Source organism: Lygodium microphyllum, chromosome 26, assembly GCF_053477565.2.
Source record: "Lygodium microphyllum isolate KBCC chromosome 26, Lygodium_microphyllum_v1.1.10, whole genome shotgun sequence".
NCBI classification, from domain to species: domain Eukaryota; kingdom Viridiplantae; phylum Streptophyta; class Polypodiopsida; order Schizaeales; family Lygodiaceae; genus Lygodium; species Lygodium microphyllum.
In genome coordinates this window covers 29,044,192-29,063,261 of record NC_141160.1, presented here as the reverse complement: position 1 = coordinate 29,063,261, position 19,070 = coordinate 29,044,192, and positions in this window count along the sequence as shown.

Below are 19,070 nucleotides of genomic sequence, written 5' to 3'. Positions count from 1 at the left end.
TAATGAATATGTTTCATTTGTAGCCAAACCATTTGAGCTTTCAATATGGCATTTTGTCTTCATCTATATAGGTCTTGTAGAGTTGAGTGGATGCCTATGAATACATAGCACATAGTCTCTACTAGCTATTTGATGTGAAAATCCCATTTTGATAGAATTTTACAAAACCTTTTCATCAATACGTGCACTATATTGATGGTAAGAGGCAATTATTACTCTAGAAACATGGGAGATACTCTCAGGTTTTCATTTTAAAAAAGTGGAGATCACACACTCTTTTAGGGAGGGACTTGATTGATATTAGAGTTTTTGAAAAGAGATAGTAAGATGTAGGGCGCTAGCATTTAAATGGCCTCTCTCTCTCTCTCTCTCTCTCTCTCTCTCTCTCTCTCTCTCTCTCTCTCTCTCAATATCTAGACATGGTTAAAGCAATATTTCAATATTATACTTCTTTATACTAGCTATACTCTCACAAAGCAGAATTTAAAACTAGAATCAATCTAGAATCACATAATTTGAAACACTTCCTTTAATATCCTAGAATTTTTCAGTCAAAGAATTTTATCTTACATAGTATTTTGATATCTCAAAGAGAGAGAGAGAGAGAGAGAGAGAGAGAGAGAGAGAGAGAGAGAATAATTATAAAATATTTATATTCAAATATTAAATTAAATAATTTGCAAGATTTAAATAGTACATCAAAATTGTTGCATGCTTGCTTAGCACAGTAAATGTAAAATCACAAAAAGGGAGCATATAGCCTCAAAAACAACACTTCTCCAAGCACTGAGAGAGAGAGAGAGAGAGAGAGAGAGAGAGAGAGAGAGAGAGAGAGAGAGAGAGAGAGAGAGAGAGAGAGAGAGAGAGAGAGGGGGGGGGGAGAGAGAGAGAGAGAGAGAGAGGGGGGGAGAGGGAGAGGGAGAGGGTGAGGGAGAGGGTGAGGGCGAGGGAGAGGGAGAGGGCGAGGGCGAGGGCGAGGGTGAGGGCGAGGGCGAGGGCGAGGGAGAGGGAGAGGGAGAGGGAGAGGGAGAGGGAGAGGGAGAGGGAGAGGGAGAGGGAGAGGGAGAGGGAGAGGGAGAGGGAGAGGGAGAGGGAGAGGGAGAGGGAGAGAGAGAGAGAGAGAGAGAGAGAGAGAGAGAGAGAGAGAGAGAGAGAGAGAGAGAGAGAGAGAGAGAGAGAGAGAGAGAGAGAGAGAGAGAGAGAGAGAGAGAGAGAGAGAGAGAGAGAGGCTTAATCTAAAGAGTTGAGAGAGAGAAACAAAAATATCTACAAAAAAATCCTATGCTAACTATTGACTTTGAGCATGGAAACATTGCACCCATATTTATACTCTATTTTCACATTATTGTTAGATTCCATATAGAATCTAGTAGAAGAACCTTTTGGACAGACTTAGGATACTTTGAAGTAATATAGAATCTACCAAAGAACATGCTAGACTTGCATAGGATATTGTAAAGTAATATTTATTTACTTTTTGAGTCATTATGGTCAAAATACTAGTTATTTGTTTCCTCATCATCAACCAGAAGTTTCACTCACTTCTAGAAGGGCTCAATTCTCCATGAGGTTTTGTTGTGCATCTTAGTCCACTTCCACTTTCGAGCTTCCAAGATCTCTTCAAGGGGCTTAACATCTAGGATTGTTGTTTATCCCTTTAGAAGCTCTAGGACTTATATTAGTTCCAACTTAAGACATGGAGCTCTTTCCTTGAATGCACTCCTCAGATCATGCAAAATTGAATCAAATGTAGGTTTTTGTCCAAGGCATCATTTGTATCCACAACCTTTCCATGAGTGCTCATTTTCTTGATCATTATTTTGTAATCATCATCTTCATTCAAGAAGGGCAAGTAGATGGTTGCAATGATGTGGATATAATCTCACTCATCCTTTAGGCAAGGAATGCATTTAGTTAGAGGGCCATAGTTAAGCTTGCTATGTGAATCTCCTTTGAGCATTGCAAATATGACATCAAGGTCAATGAATGATCTTCCAAATATCCATCTCTACATGGACTACCTTCATTCAATTCTTGAAGAATATCAGTTTGTTACCTTAGTTCTCAATCACTTGATCACTCCTCATTTTGACGCCTTCTTTAGTGTCTACAATCCCTCTTTAGATTGTATCCCTTAATCAAGCAACTCTGAGGATTGCATGCCTTTTGGTACATTCCCATAAGGCATTGATGTGTAAAGCTCCTAACATTGGGTTGAGTGCTAGGCTAACTATATTGATTTCAGTGTTTTGCTCCTACATAGTTGCACTAGTTTGGTTGCATAGGTCCATCTATCCAAGCCTTAAATGCTTGCCACATGATAGGGTTTTGTTTCATTAGCAAACTAAGAGGTCAAGGTTGGTGTGGCTAGTAAGCCTACATCTACTTGTGTTCTTGATTTCTTTGCCCACTAGGCTCTTGTAGATTAAAACCACATTGTTACTACTTAATTGGTCCCCCTATTTCTTTGCCCACTAGGTATTTCATTGTACTTGTTTCCTTTATTTCTTTTCCCACTAGCTACTTCATTGTACTTGGGTCCCCTATTTCTTTACCTACTAGGCCCTTGCAAAGATTGAAACCATGTTGTTACTTGATTCCTTATTTGGTAGACTTGATACTTGATTCCCCTTATGTAAGGGTTGAAGGTGGATTAATTATTGAAAGCTCATGCATCTCATGATCTAGCACTAAGCTATTGTCCTTTAAATGAGCCTAGGCCCCCTAAACCTAGTTTCTAATCTTGTCCATAATGAGTGATCTAGCACTAAGTCATTGTCTTCAAATGAGCCTAATCCTCCTAAACCTAGTTTCTAACCTTCTCCAAAATCTTTTATTTAATGATTGGGATCAAGCTATTCCCGTATCTTCATGTTTCCTTAATCCCTTGTCATTATGTTCAAGCATGTTGATGTTACCTCATCATCTAGGGACTCTACTCATAAGATTTCTAAGTGTACTAAAGGTCCAATTGTCTTACTTTGGTAGAAGCTTTTTGTCTTAGAAAATCATTACCTAAGTGAGTGATGCCACTTTCAAGCCATCATTATTTAGGTTTCTCTTTGTTAGTCTACTCTATTGGGTATCGAGATGAAACGTGCCTAGGGTGACCACAATTCCAACAGGTCATTGACTTTTGAGGTTGCATGCCTCCCATACCTCAATCCCTTCCTCTCCCTAGTGCCATCATTGGAAGGGATCTATAGGTCATTGGCTTTTGAGGTTGCATGCCTCCCATACTTCAATCCCTTCCTCTCCCTAGTCCCATCATTGGAAGGGATCTATAGTCCATTAGAACTAGGCGCCTCTTTGCATTATATGCCACATAGGGATTCACATATGACTCTTCATCCAAAGGCTTTCCGTCCATGTAGTGCATCGATGCATGACTTTGTGAAAAGTGTCAAAACCAATCTTGGGGGTTTTGTAATCCTTGTTAGATTATTGTTTGCCCTGGGTATAGGTTGCCTATAGATCCTTGGATGTAGGAAGGGCTAATTGGGCTCATTTTCCATGGTTAAGTTTCATATTCATTAGATAGGCCTATTGTTTTTTATAATGTTAAAGGTATTGCAACCTTCTTGGCATTGGCCTCATGCTTGAATCTTTCACAATTTTGGAAGACCTTGATCAAGGTTCGAGGCATTCTACGAGAAGGTGATTACCTCTGTAGTGCACATATTGTATATTAAGTCTTGTGGGTCATCTCTAGGCTTATTCAAGCGTGAAAGCTCCATCTTGAGAGTCAAAATATATTGTGCATGTCCATTTCCTTTCCTTTTTCTTGCACTTCAGGTATTGTTTTCTCGCTATAGATGGTAGCTCTCTTGCTATGAATGATGATGATGTCTACAAGTAACATAGGGATTCTCTTGTAGAGACAATGCACATGTGTGATGTAGTCTCAAATTTTCTTTTAATCCTTTTGACTCACATTGATGAGTTTAACAATGAGGGTATCCATATACCTTGCTTCTAAGAATATATTAATGAATAAGTTCTTGAGTACTTTAAAGTTATTGCTCTCACCATCATCTGGGCTACTAAATCAAGTTCAATCTTTTTCACATAGGCATAACCTCAAGTCTTATGCTCTTTGTCAACATCATGGAGGTTGTTAGCCTCACAAACTTGCTTAAACTATTCAATGGAGCTATATAGATAATATTGTGCCATGTCCTTTTTAACTTTCTTTGTGACTATGGGAATCTTTGATTTGCTTCATGCATTAGGTGTCAATCCTAACCTTGCTAAGATAGAGGCAACAATATAGCTAAAATCACAGTGTACCCTGATACTATTGCCTGCAACCTTGCGGCTCTAAAATAGGGCCTGAAACGACCTCATATGCCAAGATGAACTACATGAAAGCCCTAAAGGGATTATTAGCAGAATATACTGTCACTAAATTGATTGCTTATTACACATTCTCTATTTTTAAAAAATTATGTCAATAAATTAATGACTCACTTTTCTTTAAGTGTTGATGATCTAGCATGGCCATGAGACCATTTAGAGACCAATATTCCTAGTGCATCACTTAATGGGGTGATCAAAGCACTATGACGGGGATGTCTGGTACAGGCAGAACAAGTTATGAAGGGGGAAAGAAGTGTCTACCAAGTGTAAGAGTGTACACATAAATGAAGATGGATTAAATTCTAAGAAGAGGAAGTGCATTAGCATTGTGTATATGTATTTATGTGTGCATCCGTGGACGACCGGGAACGTTTACTTCTGTGTAATGAGCATTGCATTCATTTGGGGTCATCCTCTCCCTTACAAGTCAAGGTTTAAGGTTTTTTCTTTCATTAAGAAACTCTTTTGGCATTCTCTTCTTTTCCAATTCCTCCTTTGGTGTGCTACAAGTAGTTTTGATACTATGAGGTCTACATTGGACGTTTTCCTTTAGCATCCTCTTCCTACAGTTCCTCCCACAAGATGGAAGATATGTTTGTTGCTCTAGCTCAACCTCTTTCCCCTAGCCATTGTTATAATGTAAACCTTGAAACTTGCTTCAAAAGGTCTCTACCTAGTCTTCTCTCCTTTACTATGTGTACTAGTCTCATACTAGATATTCTCCCCAACATTTTCCTAAATTCTTCCATGTCTATTAGGGCTTCAATGAGCTTAAGCAAGGGGATGACAGCTTCACTTTGTGAGAGGCAAGGCCCGAGTGGAAGCACACAAGCAAAAGCAAGAGCTATGGAAAATGGAGAGAGAGAGAGAGAGAGAGAGAGAGAGAGAGAGAGAGAGCATGTGTGGGAACTCCAACAATCAATGTGTGATCGGACTTCCCTAATTTAATAATCACTGAAAGAATATAAAGTGAAGTGATAGTGATGGGTGTCTGCCAACTATAGTATACAGGTGTGTGGATATAGTGTATAGTGAGTAAATGTGGGTGGCTAGTAGAGGTGTCTTTATCCCCAACAACCTCCCACTTAAAGGAGAATGTGCCTTAGTGAGGAGTAAAATAAAAAAGAGAAAGTACAACATGTATATAGAGAGTACAATAGGATGAAGAAAGACGTCATCTCATCCTACGCCCATCAACCTCCTAAGGAAGTCAAAATGTTTTGCTGAGAGACTTTTAGTGAGTAGATTTGAAGGATTCTCATTAGTCAAGATCTTTAAAAGCTCAATAGACTTATCCTCTACCACCTCTCTGATAAAGTGATAGTACACCTCAATATACCTAGTCTTCACATGGAAGACTAGATTAGGGGCTAACTGAATGGCACTCATAGAATTCGAATGTAGTATGGGAGTAATAGTAATACCAAGATTTGTCACCAAATGGACTAACCATAGGGCCTCCTTACAAGCCTCAATGGCTACAAAATACTTTGCCTTAGTAGTAAATAAAGTAGTGCATATTTGCACCCTGAATGTCGAAGAAATAGCACCTCCATTGAAAGTGAAGACATATCCAGAGGTAGACTTCCTACTATCTACATGTCTCACATAATCAAAGTCAGTGTAATCCATGACTGTAGTATCCTAGGCACCATAGTAAATGCATATATTTTCAATGCCTTTCAAATACCTCATGATGCCCTTCACAACATCTCAATGTTGCTTACTAGGTGTATCCATATAGTGTGCCATAACTCCCACTACAAATGCTATGTCAAGATGAGTGGCTATCTTTGTGCTTTGGGGGGAGCACATGTTGTTTCACTAGAGGTGGCACCACCTTCTACTCTAGGTGGGGCTTAGTATGTGGTCTTAATTGAGAAATGGTGAGTGACTTGCTTAGTGCATGTTATGCAAGCTTAAGGAGGGTGAGGTGGAGGAGAGACAGAGGTTTAGGATGTGAGAATGGAGGAAACAATGAAAGCAAAATGTGAAAATTCGTGCAAAAATGAGAAGAAGAATGAACTTTCAAGTTCTAGAATTAACAGTCTTTGCCACTTCTTCTTCCTGTCCTTTCCTTCCTGCCTCTTTGACAAGCAATATAAGCATGGCTATTCTACATTTGCATCATTGGAGATTTCACACATGCAATTTAAAGTTTTCAAGTCTCCTATATGATGCCATTCAATTAGGTATTTACCATACCCTCAACTAAGAGTATATTGCCATGTTCCTAATGATGGAAAATGTTTGGAATGCTTGTGTTTGTATGTAGAATAGTTGTAGCATCTCAAAATTTTCCTTAGGAACTTCAAATGTAACAAGCCATCACACATGGTGCTCTAATTGAACATTGAAGTTCCTTGGATTATTCTTGTCAAATTATAACACTCTATTAATCAAAGTTACAGTAACTCTTTCAAGCTTTACTCCCTTGATGACCTCACTTTCATCCAATTTGATGACAAACTATAATTTACTATTGCATTCCTCAATAGACATATCATAATATATTACCATTGCTGACTGCACACCTTGCATAAATCTAAATAGTTATCAATGTAAAAAAATAAGAGACCCTCGTGATTTTTAGTTTGTAGATAGGTGGACGAATGTTTGGTTGATCAAAGGTAAAAATATTACAAAATTGGGTGAATGTTGTGAGAAAACGTGATTTTTGAGTTGTTTTTGGTGAATTTCAAGTCAAAATATGTAAATTTTTGGATGTTCTCAAGCCCAAAAATTTTAGTATGATTACCAAGAAAACCTCCAAAAAATAGCCTTTATACTAAAATTCGCCCCTAATTTTTACTCGGATAGTAATTGTTGAGTTCAATAAACTTAACCTCATACATCTTTTTATCTATCCTTTAGCATTTCCATGCCAAGAACATGCATGCGATCTCCTACAAGCTCCAAAACCTTTGTATTCAATATTTGTCAGGCATCTATTAACTTGGAAGGTTTAGAAAGAGACATGATTCTATTTCTCTTTAGCACATGACCAAACCCAACCTTCACATCCTTGAATATTTTCAAATAAATACATATGCTAATGTTGGCCCTATCACAAATAGATTGTGCACCCATAGCTAAGAACTTAGCTGAGATATCTTTTATTGTGCACTCAATCGCCTTCACCTTCATAGCCTTGAACTTTGGATTGCTCAAAGAATTTTCCAATGTACTTGCCTTCAACAATCTTCAAATAGATGATTCAAGCTCACTCTCACCTAGGTTTTCATTCTAAGCTACCTTACATTATTTAATACGTCGCTTCCATTGGCCGTTGTTCACATTTAACTCATTAATTGGCTTTTTCTTTTGTTTGCACTCCTATGTTAGCTTGTTGTTGATCTTTCTAAGTTCTTTCAATTGTAGCTTTACCTCCTCATACAAGATATCAATGTCATGACTAGCATCCTACATTTGATAATTTGATTGTTTTTTTAAAGTTATAATTTCACACAATTGCTTCACTTGTCCTACAAGCAGTTGTATTTGAAGTTGATATGCAATGATCATCATGATAGTTTTTATAGTTGATTAGTAGATTGTAAACATTTTGAATGCTTGATCATTGAACCAGCTAGTATAATGTCATAGTGGCCCATGATCTAGACCATTGTGCATGATCATGCTATTAGACAAAGAGGATAGGCTATATAAAGCCACACAACCAACTTTGAGGTGCTCTATTAGAGCTTCACATCCTCATGATTGCTATGAGCCCTCTATGGATTATGTCATGGTGACAAAATCTGACTGAGCCACTTACCTATGAGGAGGCCATGTGCAAAGGTGATTCTCATTCTTGGGAAAGGACTATGCAATCTAAGTTTGATTCATTGTCAGAAGAATCATACATAGGAATTAGTTTTCTTGCCTGTGGGAGATCGGCATTGCCATGCAAGTGGGTGTGCAAGTTAAAGAGTACCCTTGGTCACGCTAAGCCAAGATATAAGGCTAGATCAATTGCAAAGGGTTTTAAGTAGGAATATAATATTAACTTCAATGAAGTCTCCTCCCTTGTAGTCAAGATGACTACCTTATGCTTGGTCTTGGCCTTAGTTTCTCAATTGGATTTGGATCTTTATTAGATGGATGTGAGGATGGATTCATTACATGGGCACCTACATGATGAGATGTTTATATAGTAGCTTAAGGGCTTTATAGAGAAAGGCAATAAACACCTAGTGTACAAATTGAAGAAGAGTTGTTATGGGCTTAAGCAAACAATGAGAGAGTGGTACCATAACTTTGATACTTATATGCATTCATAGGGGTATTCTCATAGTGATATGCATTCGTGTTTATACATGAAAAAGGCTTGTGATAATAGCCTTATTATTTTGGTGATTTATATTGATTATATGCTTATAGTTGGAGTGCTCATGTTGAGGTGGATGTTTTTGAAGACTTAGCTCAACAAGAGCTTTGAGATGAAGGATATGGGATAGGCCTCACACATACTTGGTATACACATCATGCACAATCACTCTAAGGGACTTCTCCATTTGTCCCAGAAGAACTACATACAAAATACTTGAGTGATTTTATATGCAGGATGGTAAGCCTATTAGTTATCATTTACCTTTCATGTGAAGTTTAGTCAGGCCGATTGTCCACAATCAAATGATAAGAGGGCTGATGGCCAAGGTTGTATATATAAGAAACTTGCCTCACAGTTAGATAATAATCTTAGTGAGGATAGGCAATGAGTTCTAAAGTAACTCCTCAAAGCATAAGAGGGCAAGAAGAAACCATTCAGTAGTCCTAGACTCAAAGAGAAGACATAAGTTACTAGGAACACTACAACAACTACTCAAAGAGAAGATAGAAGCTATTAGGAACACTACAACTTCTCAAACTATTGGGGATAGAACTACATTCAAAAACAAGAGAAGACCTAGGACATATAGTCGAATGCATTGATGGAAAGGTAGCACAAAGTCATGATCATTTCCCAAAAGCGTTGGTACATGCTCAAGGGTTTATGTAGGAAATTGTTGGATTTGGTTGTGAAAACCACTCGCATAACCACCTCCATTGACCATAGCCCAAGCTACATCAAAATCAAGGAGGAAGAGAAAGAGATCCAAATGTAAATCTAGGTCAAGGACCAAGATACTTGTGGAGATAAAAATTGATCAATTAGTGAGACTGAAAAGCTAGATTCCATGACACATGATCTTAAAGTGCAATAGCCCAATGCAATTGTTAATCTAGATGAGAAACTAGTAGTTTCTAAGCAGTCATTGAATCAAAATGAAGAAATTAAGCGGCCACTTCTTAGTGATGTCGCTCACACTAAAACAAAAGTATAAAGAAGGAGAAGATAGAGCCCTCAAGTGTGGCCAAGCAACCACCCCAATAAGTTGCTAGTCCATCCTCCTAACTGAAGTCTCCCAAGAACAAAGAACCTTTGTGACCTAAGTTGACACAAAAATTCCATCAATAGCCTAGTGTAGCTACTTAATCCACAAAAAAAGGTTCCACTAAGGATAGCTCAAGAAACATCTAAGGATCAATGAACTTCTTCTGAGAGTGTTATCAAAGGAAAATTTGGAGATTCTAAGGCCTAATCTATCCAAGGATCCAAGTGCATAGTCATCTTTGACTATCAAGATTGGCCATTTCAGTGAATCAGAAGTTAATACTTACAAATCTGATGTAGAATCCTCATTGTTACAATCTTTAGTTGTGACCAAGACTATTACTTCAACTAAGGAACAATCCTCTAGTGTTTTTTCCTTACAAAAAAATATAAACTCTAGCCCAAACAGCACAATGAATCCTTTTATTTACAAGTCATGTTCCCTCTCAGCATGAGCCCCTTGCCTAAGTGATCTCTTTTCAAAAAGGTGGGTAAGTCGATATATCAAGAAGATCAAGTAGAGATTGAACATCAAAAGGAATTGGAGGGCATCATCTCATTACTCCTCATGCTTACGCTCACATTGACATTGGAATTCAGATTGTTGAGCATGAGAAGCTCTTAGAAATGCCTTTGGCATGGTCAAAGCAAGCACAAATTTGTTCATGTTATCCAATTCTTGTGGGAGAAGTCGTAAAGTAAGTGACCAAGGATGAGCAATATAAGTATTGCTTGATTCATGTATTCCACAGCACTGGGCATTGTGAGAGAAGTAGGGAGGATATTGTGACATTGGCCAAAAAAGTAGAAGGAAAAGTGAATTTGAGACCTAGCTGTAAGTTATCACAACCACCTAATGATTATTGTTGTTGAGTAAAGAAAGGCACTCTAGACTTTAGACCTCGGATGGACTTCTATTAGTTTAAAAGGTGTAATTCACTTTAATGATAATCTCACCATGTCTCTCAACACTCTACTCTAACTAACCATACATCCTCCTCTTTATCCCAAGAAAGAAAGAATACAAGACTAGCTTCAAGGTGTAAAGAACTCACCAATCTTACCTTTTCGTGTTTTAGTCCAAAATCTTGAAGGCTTAAGGATGGTTCCATGGTCCAAACAACATAATTCAATGTCATCGCTCCTTCACATCCACCATTGAGCACACCAAAGAAGAAAACCAATAAGATGACATAAAGCTTTACCTTCCCTTAATTCCTCGCTAAGCACACCTCTCACTCACTCTCTCAATCCCTCTCAAAAATGGAGGCAAGATGATAGAATAGAAGAAGTGAATACAAAGCTCCAATAGTTGCATTAACAAAGCTTTTATAGCATAGATGTGCCAAAAGGGTAAATACAACTGAGACCTTCCACTCTTATATAAACCAAGATTATAGTTAGGGGGATTAGGTCATTTATTTAGGGTGGCACTCTATTTCCATTTAGGGTTTTCAATCTCTCTTGGGTATCCTACCCACTTTGTGGGCTCCAATCTTGATCAATCCTTAAAGTATGCTCGTACCTTAGCCTAAATAGACCTACCTAGTTTGATGTATGCCATGGCTACTACAAAAGAAGAGATGAAGACTAGGCACTATTGTCCTATGGGAGATAAGGTGTGAAAATAGACAAGAGGGAAGAGAGGTGAAGGACCCAAGAGCACACACACACGAGTAATGGAGACTTAAGTACATAGAGAGATAGGGTTGAAATCTTCTTCTTCTTCTTCTTCTATATAAAAAAAACTAAGTCTATAATATGATAAAAGACTAATATGAAAGTACCACAATATATATACATGTGGTCACTAAGTGTAAACCCATTAAGAAAAGACAAGGTGGCACACATCATCCAAGCTCTGCTTAGAGCCATTTGAATCAACATCAATGTGAGAGAAACCTGATGATACATCTATCTTAATAGGTGAGTCCCCAACTTTCTATTTACCTTTTCTTAACATCTGTGATATACTTGGTGGAGTAACCTAGGATCTCAATCTATCACTCCAAGGTTTATCAATAGAACCATGATTAGGAGACTCTTGTGGTCCACTTAATGTCTGTGAGACTATAGACCTATTTTCTACATAGCCATACTCTCATGATCAACAATCCCAACTACATTTTGCACGTTACTGTCCAATTACTCATTTCATCAAAAACATCCTTTCTAACTCTCAACTCATGTGTAATAATGTTATAACATCTATATCCCTTCTACTCAAGAGAATATCCAACAAATACACAATTTTTTGCTTTGGAATCCAATTTATTATGCAACTCATTAGGAATATGCACATAAGCGATACATCCAAATACTTTCAAATGGGACAGATTTGGCTTTCTACCCATAAACTTCTCTTCAATACATGTACAATAGCGATGGATGTCCTATTCATAATTTATACATCAATAGCAACTATTTCATTCCAATAGTAATGAGACAGGTTTCTTCCTGGCATCAACGCACGAGCCACCTTACAATATACTTGTTTTTCTACTCATCAACTCCATTTTGTTGTATAGTATATCTATATGTATACTACCCCTGTATACCATTTTTTGGCAAAAAATTTAGAAAAACCTCATTGGAGAGATGTTCTCCTCCTCCATTCGACAAGTGGGTGAACATCTCACTTTTTTTATGTTTAGCATAAACCAATACTTTGTGAGTATGATCATCAATGAAGGGAATACAATACCTACAACCGCTCAAAGTTGTAGTCTTTGTAGGACCCCACACATCATAATATATCAATTCAAGTGGCTTCTTGCATGCATACTTTTCATACGGAAACGCATGCCTTAATTGTTGTCCAAATTAACATGCTTCACATACTTTATGCATCCCATCAACCTTAAACTTGGGCAAACCATCCACAACCTATTTTGATCGTATGTCTTTTAGCCTTTTCATTTTTATATGGCGAATTCTCTTATGCCAAATTTCAATATCAAACACAACACTTGAACCTTGTGCAAACATGGTAGTATCCATTTAAGGTAGACTTACATCAAGAGTAAACGATCTACCAACACATTTCTCTTTTGCAATCAACCTGCAATCATTTTTTAGATATTCTACATAGCAACCATCAAGTGTGAACTGAACATGCTGTGAGAGTGTGCAACGGAAGAGAAACACAAACACAAAGAGAAGTAGAGAGAGAGAAAGTAGAGGATGAAGGAAGAATACTACACTGATTGAAGAAGAATGATGATACAATGATGATGGATTGATCAAGCTGATGATGATGGCAACACTCAACACAAAGAGTTAGATTGTTAGAGTGTGCACCTACAAAGGGAAGATTGAAGATTGAAGGGTATGTGTGTTTGCCAAGTGGGGGGACTAGCTATAAATAGCCAAATCAAGAAAAAACTGGTCGACATGCTCTTATAGGGGCCATAAATATTAGTCAACCAATATTTAATTCTAGTCAATGAAGGAAAAAATACTTTAAAAATAGGGATACCTCTAGAAAAATCCCAAATGACAATGACAATGTCATGCATGTATAGGCAAACTATGAAAAGTAGTAACTTAGACATAAGAAGCCAACAAATGAAGAAAATGCACCTAAACTATGGGAGCTCCTATGTCTCCAATATACTCTGACAAGAGCTCACAACCAGGAGATGGCAGACTGACATAACTAACGTAGATAGGCTAACACGCCCTCTCAGATCTTGGGAGTGTCTGAAGACCCAACAACCTCACATGATGAAGCATAGAAGCCTTAGGCAAAGGCTTCATGAAAAGATCTATCGCATTGTCTTCCGTGGGATAGTAGGCCACTATTAACTCGAAAGTCAAGATCTTCTCTCAAGCATAGTGGTACTGAACCTTGATGTGCTTCATGTGAGCATGAAACATAGTGTGCTTTGCCAGATCTAGAGCACTCTGGTTGTCCACATGCAGCTCCATATGGCCAGAACTGAGGAAAGCCAATCTTTACCAACATGCTGCAAAGCCAAACTACCTCCATAGTTGTAGAACATAAGGCACAATACTCTGCCTTTGTAGAAGAAAGGGCCATAATAGGCTACTTCTTTACTATTCCATGAGATAACTCCCGATCCAAGGGAAATAACAAAGAACGTGCAAGGCCGCTCTCCAATGCTCCTAAGTGGGAGTCCCCTGTAAATAACAAAGAACGTGCAAGGCCGCTCTCCAATGCTCCTAAGTGGGAGTCTCATGAAAGAAAACAAAAAGTCCACCACAAAAGAAACATCTAGCTGAGTGTGAATAAACCAAATGAGGGAGCCAACAAGGCACCGATAGTGTGTGGCATCTATAAGGGAAGCTCCAACTGCCAAAATCTTAGACTCTAGGTCCATGGAGCAAGAAAACAATCGGTCATACCAAACTCCGAGAGGAGATTGAAAATGTACTTGCGCTATGAAATGAAAATGCCATGTGCCATTAATAGTTCTCCAATCCAAGGAAGAAGTGGAGGATCTCAAGATCTATCACATCAAACTCTTGTCACAAAATCTCCCAAGTATGATCAACCTCCTAAGTAGAGCTCTTTGTAAAATAATAAGATCATCCACATACAAGACCACACACCCTGTAGAAAGAAGCAATCAATCCTCTAGTACCAAGCACAAAGAGCCTTGCTTCAGGCCATAGAGGGCCTTTCACAATTTGTAGACATCGTCCTCCTTCCCTTGCACAAGAAAACCTAGAGGTTGGGAAACATAAATCTCCTCTTCAAGGACACCATTCAAGCAGATAGAATTTACATCCATCCGATAAAAAAGCTAGCGAGATGGTGGGGTTGAAAGAGCCAAAATAAGCCAAATAGTAGACTTCCTAGCGGTAGGTGCAAAAGTCTCAAAATAGCCCAAACTTGCCCTCTGAGCAAAACCCTTGGCAACAAGCCTAACTTTGTGCTTGTCTAAGGAGCCATCTGCAAGGTACTTGGTCTTACAGACCCACTGCACACCTATCATCTTCCGCTTTGGGGGATGCATAACCAATTCCCAATCGTGACTACACTTGATAGAATCGAGCTCCTCCTACATGGCTTGACATCAAATATCTTATGCAAGAACCACCTCAACTGCAGTAGGCTCACTAGCATGAAAAATTTGTGGCATAAGAGCATAGTTCACACAAATTGAACTATTCCACTGCAAGTTGATATGTGTGGACCTAGAGGAGAAGTTGGAATGTGATAAACACATGAATCCTACATGAGCATTTGTTGGTACCAATGAGGGACTCAAATAGGCTCATCCTACTATGAGGAAGACTGAGTAGCCTTTGCTACTTGTAAAGCACCTTGCTATTTGGGGTAGGAACTTCCCTCACAAGGGAAGACAAATTCTCATCTAAAGAAGGCTCCCCCTTTGATTAGCCTTAAAAGACTCCGGAGGGGAGGCTAAAGGGATGGAAGTATGCAACGAAGAAGTAGTAGTAGTTGCATCCATTAAAGGTGACAAGAAAGCCAGAGTAGAGGGTGGAGAAGGAGGAGGGGGAGGAGCTAAAGATGACGAAGGGGTGCTAAAGGGATGGAAGTATGCGATGAAGAAGTAGTAGTAGTTGCATCCATTAAAGGTGACAAGAAAGCCAGAGTAGAGGGTGGAGAAGGAGGAGGGGGAGGAGCCAAAGATGACGAAGGGGTGCTAAGAGGAAACCTAGAAGAAAGAAGAGGAACTGAGGGTGGGGGAGGGTCAGTTTATGACAAAGAATCATAGAGAATAGAATTGTCAATAGGATCCTCAAAGGTCAAAGCCTCATTGAAGATCACATCCTTGATCACCTCAAGCTTCCATATGGTTAGGTCAAAGAGTCAATAGCCCTTCATGGTAGTGTTGGAGCCCACAAAGATGAGCTTCCTAGACTTTGAGTCAAGCTTAGCTTGTTCTCGTCCACATGGACAAATGCATCACATCCAAAGATGTGAAAGTGAGACACGTCATGTCTTGTAATGAAAAAGTTAGGAAATAGTTGCATATGTGAACCACGGTAGCCACCACGTCACCCAAAGGGAATGAGGAAGACCCCAATGCTCCAACTTTGATCATGCCATCTCTAGTATGGTCTGATTTGCATGCTGTACCACACCATTCTTTGAAGGTGTGTTTGGATGGGTATACTCCACCCAAATGCCATGATCCGTATAAAAATGAGAAAAGAAGCTAGAATTAGACTCTCCACCATGATCTTCTTGTATGCCACAAACTTAGGAAGTAGTATATGTTTCCACAAAAACCTTCCACTCACACACAAAACAAGAGTATTCCTCATTCTTGTACTCCAAAAAGTAAGGCCATACATAATGACTAGAGTTGTCTTCCCAAGAGAGGCCGTGCCAGGGCTGCAAAGGTTAGTGTGAACCAACTCAAGCAAGGTAGAAGCCCTCCTAGTGGTAGTGTTAGGATGTGGCTACCTATGCTACATACCCCTCAAGTAGCTAGGGCACAAAGTGTGAATAGGAGGGAAGTTAGGAAGTCCCTCTACCATCTTCTTTTGATAAGCTTGTCACATAGTGTCAAAATTGAGATGACCATAATGAACATGCCAAAGTAGTCTAAGCTCATGGGAAGACCTTGCAACTAAGGCTGTGAGTGTGTAAAACCCACTTCCTGGGGTCTTGTCCAAAGAATGACCCTTGTAGAAGCATGCTCCATTGTCACTGCATCCTATGTAGATACCATGCGGGTACCAAGTCATGTAAGACCATGAACATAAAAAAAGTTAAAACCTAAATTTAGTATAGAGATTTTGGTTGAAGAAGACTACCTACTTGGCAACAAAGAAATAGTCCCTACTCCTAGAATAGGAACGGTAGAGTTGTCACTAATGGTGACTATGCCCTCTCTAGCACTCAGATCCTGAAGCCAATCCTATTTGTAGGTCATGTGAGAAGAGGCCCCACTATCAATGAGCTAAAGCTTCTCCTAAGTGGAACAAGCAAGAGTTGTATCCTCCTTAGCAAATACATGCATAAAGATAGACTTTATCGTCTCCACGTAGCGGCCTTCGAATCCTTTGAATCCTTCTCCTTTGGCTTCAAATGGGGGTACTTTTGCTAGCTCTTCTCTTCAAGATGAGTTCCCTTCCCACACTATGGGCACTTGGGCTTCTTTTTATTCTTCTTGTCCTCCTAGTTCTTGCCCTTGGCATGTGTCTTCTTCTCTTTCCTGCACCTGTACTTGTAGTAAATGCCTTGGAGGAGCCAAAACCACTAGAACTAGCCTCTCCAAGTTGCTCATCATGCGCCAAGGCAAGTGATGAAAGCTCCTCCCATAAGAGTGTCTTGCAGGTCCTCGATGTGATAAGGTTGGTGTAAAAGACATTGAACCGACGAGATGGCAACAACTAAGTCTAAAGGATCGTAGCCATGCCTTTAGATAATACCATTCAACCAAGAGAGGCAAGCTCACCTCTCATGTCCTCCATCTTCGTGATGTGCTCCTTCATAGAGGAGGAATCATCAAGATTGAGCATTCACAACTCCTTCTCAAGTAAAATATTGTGGACAAATATCTTGTGTTGATACAAAGATGCAAGCTTCTTCTACACTTCCATTGCAATCTTCAACCTTTGAACATGTACAAGGATAGAATCCTACAAACTCATAAAGAGAAAGGATCAAGCCCTATTGAGCCAATCCCACAAGGCTACATGGTCCATAGAATTCCCATCTATGAGATCCTCCTTAGGATGAGGGATAGAATCTAAAATAAGAGTCCAAAGATCGAAGGTGTTGAGTATGCACTCTACCTTACATGACCACAAAACGAATAGTTCAAACCATTGAGTTTGTCTTATTTGGATAATGAAGGTAAGACTGGCACATGCACCAAGGGAATCAAGGATGGTATCTTCACTAAGGATGGAGCCTTCTGTGAAAGATAAATAGAAGGTGGATAGGTGCAAATGGGGGGCTCCTCTCACTAACTATAATTGTGATAATTGCATCTCCACTTAGAAGAGTGTCTAGAAAGAAGCTCACCTCTGAATCATCAAAGCTTGTGAGCTAGTAAGATATCTTCACTCATGTAATCACCCAAAAATCTACATTTATTAAAGAAACAATCGTTTCTTATCACCAGGAAGTTATCGTCTACATCAAAAACATGTTGCCTATGCACATAAAACTATCGCCTACACCAACAAGATGTCATCTACAAAATGCAAATTTTCATTTTTTGCAAAATGAAAAAACTTGGGGCCACCTAATGACTACACAAGGTCATCTAGTGTTGGATGATCTAGCATGGTCATTGGAAGGGTCAACTAGGCTCTAGAGCACATATACTGGCCACCTAATGCAAAAACCTAGGGCCACTTGATGACTATACAAGGTTGCCTAATCCTAGATGATGTAGCTTGGTTATTGAAAGGGTCGACTTGGCTCTGGAGCACCTATAAAGGCCGCAAACATAGTAAATGTAGACTGAAAATCTATGTTTTGAAGATATAGCATACTCCTTTACAATGAAAAGCTCAATGCCTACAAGAAATCTCTAGATTGTATCCTCGGTTAGATGATGATACCATATGAGAGTGCACAACAGAAGAGAAACAGAAACACAAAGAAAAGTAGAGAGAGAGAAAGAGAGGAAGTAGAGAATGAAGGAAGAATATTTTATTGACTGAAGAAGAATATTGATACAATGATGATGGACGATGGCACCAAATCAATGATGGTAGAACCAAGCATGGAGAGTCGAAGTGCCAAAGTGTGCACTCGCAAAGGGAAGACTGAAGACTAAAGAGTGTGTTGATCGACCTGCTCCTATAGGGGCCATAAATATTGGCTAACTAACATTTAATGCTCGTCACTAAAGGGAAAAAATGCCAAAAAATAGGGGTGACCTCAAAAAAATCTTAAATAATAATGACAATGTCTGGCAAGTGTAGGAAAACTATGGAAAGCAGTAACTAGCTTAGGAATGCACACAAGAAACTGGCAAATAAAGAAAATGCACTTAAACTACTAGAGCTCCTATGTCTCTGTCAAACTTTGATAGGAGCTCACAAGTAGGAGACGGCAGACTAACATAACTAACATAGGCATGCAAACACTTGCAATGCCTATTCTAGCATCTAACCAATAGAAACCAATTTTCTTGTAGTATTTGGTATTTGCAACACATCAACCAAGCACTTAGTTTTGCCATCCTACATACTTAAAAAGACATTTCCAACATGAGTAATGGAGTGAGCTCTATCATCCCCTGTCTCCACATAGCTTGGAGACTTTGGATTGCATATCTCTCTAAACTACTCTCCATGAGAAGTCATGTGGTTAGAGGCACATGAGTCTATATATCATACATCATTCTTTGATGAACAATTAGCAATCATAGTA